Below are 4091 nucleotides of genomic sequence, written 5' to 3'. Positions count from 1 at the left end.
AAAGAAGAGCACGAAATCTACAAAATCATGACTTTTTACCAAGATTCAACGGCTGAATTGCAAGAAAACAGCAGAATTCTGCACGAAATCATCAAAATTCTTAGAAAAAACCGCATATTTCGATGCAAAACGACGATTTCTCGCCGATTTTCGTTGTTTTCTGGCTTGAATTCGCAAAGAAGAGCACGAAATCTACAAAATTATGACTTTTTACCAAGATTCAACGGCTGAATTGCAAGAAAACAGCAGAATTCTGCACGAAATCATCAAAATTCTTAGAGAAAACCGCATATTTCGATGTAAAACGACGATTGTTCGCTGATTTTCGTTGTTTTCTATCTTGAATTCGCCAAGGAGAGCACGAAATCTACAAAATCATGACTTTTTACCAAAATTCAACGGCTGAATTGCAAGAAAACAGCAGAATTCTGCACGAACTCATCAAAATTCTTACAGAAAACCGCATTTTTCGATGCAAAACAACGATTTATCGCCGATTTTCGTTGTTTTCTGGCTTGAATTCGCAAATAAGAGCACGAAATTTACAAAATCATGATTTTTTACCAAGATTCAACGGCTGAATTGCAAGAAAACAGCAGAATTCTGCACGAAATCATCAAAATTCTTACAGAAAACCGCATATTTCGATGCAAAACAACGATTTCTCGCCGATTTTCGTTGTTTTCTGGCTTGAATTCGCAAAGAAGAGCACGAAATCTACAAAATTATGACTTTTTACCAAGATTCAACGGCTGAATTGCAAGAAAACAGCAGAATTCTGCACGAAATCATCAAAATTCTTAGAGAAAAGTGCATATTTCGATGGAAAACGACGATTTCTCGCTGATTTTCGTTGTTTTCTATCTTGAATTCGCAAAGAAGAGCACGAAATCTACAAAATCATGACTTTTTACCAAGATTCAACAGCTAAATTGCAAGAAAACAGCAGAATTCTGCACGAAATCATCAAAATTCTTAGAAAAAACCGCATATTTCGATGCAAAACGACGATTTCTCGCCGATTTTCGTTGTTTTCTGGCTTGAATTCGTAAAGAAGAGCACGAAATCTACAAAATTATGACTTTTTACCAAGATTCAACGGCTGAATTGCAAGAAAACAGCAGAATTCTGCACGAAATCATCAAAATTCTTAGAGAAAACCGCATATTTCGATGTAAAACGACGATTGTTCGCTGATTTTCGTTGTTTTCTATCTTGAATTCGCCAAGGAGAGCACGAAATCTACAAAATCATGACTTTTTACCAAAATTCAACGGCTGAATTGCAAGAAAACAGCAGAATTCTGCACGAAATCATCAAAATTCTTACAGAAAACCGCATATTTCGATGCAAAACGACGATTTTTCGCCGATTTTCGATGTTTTCTGGCTTGAATTCGCAAAGAAGAGCACGAAATCTACGAAATTCTGACTTTTTACCAAGATTCAACGGCTGCATTGCAAGAAAACAGCAGAATTCTGCACGAAATCATCAAAATTCTTAGAAAAAACTGCATATTTCGATGCAAAACAACGATTTCTCGCCGATTATCGTTGTTTTCTATCTTGAATTTGCCAAGAAAAGCACGAAATCTACAAAATCATGACTTCTTACCAAGATTCAACGGCTGAATTGCAAGAAAACAGCAGAATTCTGCACGAAATCATCAAAATTCTTAGAGAAAACCGCATATTTCGATGCAAAACGACGATTTCTCGCCGATTTTCGTGGTTTTCTGGCTTGAATTCGCAAAGAAGAGCACGAAATCTACAAAATCATGACTTTTTACTAAGATTCAACGGCTGAATTGCAAGAAAACAGCAGAATTCTGCACGAAATCATCAAAATTCTTAGAGAAAACCGCATATTTCGATGTAAAACGACGATTGTTCGCTAATTTTCGTTGTTTTCTATCTTGAATTAGCCAAGAAGAGCACGAAATCTACAAAATCATGACTTTTTACCAAGATTCAACGGCTGAATTGCAAGAAAACAGCAGAATTCTGCACGAACTCATCAAAATTCTTACAGAAAACCGCATATTTCGATGCAAAACGACGATTTCTCGCCGATTTTCGTTGTTTCCTGGCTTGAATTCGCAAAGAAGAGCACGAAATCTACAAAATCATGACTTTTTACTAAGATTCAACGGCTGAATTGCAAGAAAACAGCAGAATTCTGCACGAAATCATCAAAATTCTTAGAGAAAACCGCATATTTCGATGTAAAACGACGATTGTTCGCTGATTTTCGTTGTTTTCTATCTTGAATTCGCCAAGAAGAGCACGAAATCTACAAAATCATGACTTTTTACCAAGATTCAACGGCTGAATTGCAAGAAAACAGCAGAATTCTGCACGAACTCATCAAAATTCTTACAGAAAACCGCATATTTCGATGCAAAACGACGATTTCTCGCCGATTTTCGTTGTTTTCTGGCTTAAATTCGCAAAGAAAAGCACGAAATCTACAAAATCATGACTTTTTACCAAGATTCAACGCTTGAATTGCAAGAAAACAGCAGAATTCTGCACGAAATCATCAAAATTCTTAGAGAAAACCGCATATTTCGATGCAAAACGACGATTTCTCGCTGATTTTGGTTGTTTTCTATCTTGAATTCGCAAAGAAGAGCACGAAATCTACAAAATCATGACTTTTTACCAAGATTCAACGGCTGAATTGCAAGAAAACAGCAGAATTCTGCACGAAATCATCAAAATTCTTAGAGAAAACCGCATATTTCGATGCAAAACGACGATTTCTCGCCGATTTTCGTGGTTTTCTGGCTTGAATTCGCAAAGAAGAGCACGAAATCTACAAAATCATGACTTTTTACCAAGATTCAACGGCTGAATTGCAAGAAAACAGCAGAATTCTGCACGAAATCATCAAAATTCTTAGAGAAAACCGCATATTTCGATGTAAAACGACGATTGTTCGCTGATTTTCGTTGTTTTCTATCTTGAATTCGCCAAGAAGAGCACGAAAACTACAAAATCATGACTTTTTACCAAGATTCAACGGCTGAATTGCAAGAAAACAGCAGAATTCTGCACGAAATCATCAAAATTCTTAGAGAAAACCGCATATTTCGATGTAAAACGACGATTGTTCGCTAATTTTCGTTGTTTTCTATCTTGAATTAGCCAAGAAGAGCACGAAATCTACAAAATCATGACTTTTTACCAAGATTCAACGGCTGAATTGCAAGAAAACAGCAGAATTCTGCACGAACTCATCAAAATTCTTACAGAAAACCGCATATTTCGATGCAAAACGACGATTTCTCGCCGATTTTCGTTGTTTTCTGGCTTGAATTCGCAAAGAAGAGCACGAAATCTACAAAATCATGACTTTTTACTAAGATTCAACGGCTGAATTGCAAGAAAACAGCAGAATTCTGCACGAAATCATCAAAATCCTTACAGAAAACCGCATATTTCGATGCAAAACGACGATTTCTCGCCGATTTTCGTTGTTTTCTGGCTTGAATTCGCAAAGAAGAGCACGAAATCTACAAAATCATGACTTTTTACTAAGATTCAACGGCTGAATTGCAAGAAAACAGCAGAATTCTGCACGAAATCATCAAAATTCTTAGAGAAAACCGCATATTTCGATGTAAAACGACGATTGTTCGCTAATTTTCGTTGTTTTCTATCTTGAATTAGCCAAGAAGAGCACGAAATCTACAAAATCATGACTTTTTACCAAGATTCAACGGCTGAATTGCAAGAAAACAGCAGAATTCTGCACGAACTCATCAAAATTCTTACAGAAAACCGCATATTTCGATGCAAAACGACGATTTCTCGCCGATTTTCGTTGTTTTCTGGCTTGAATTCGCAAAGAAGAGCACGAAATCTACAAAATCATGACTTTTTACTAAGATTCAACGGCTGAATTGCAAGAAAACAGCAGAATTCTGCACGAAATCATCAAAATTCTTAGAGAAAACCGCATATTTCGATGTAAAACGACGATTGTTCGCTGATTTTCGTTGTTTTCTATCTTGAATTCGCCAAGAAGAGCACGAAATCTACAAAATCATGACTTTTTACCAAGATTCAACGGCTGAATTGCAAGAA

Source organism: Gnatocerus cornutus, chromosome 7, assembly GCF_029298725.1.
Source record: "Gnatocerus cornutus isolate USDA-ARS CGAHR chromosome 7, icGnaCorn1.1, whole genome shotgun sequence".
Lineage (NCBI taxonomy): Eukaryota > Metazoa > Arthropoda > Insecta > Coleoptera > Tenebrionidae > Gnatocerus > Gnatocerus cornutus.
The sequence above is the reverse complement of the archived record's forward strand: the minus strand, read 5'-3'. Positions refer to the sequence as shown.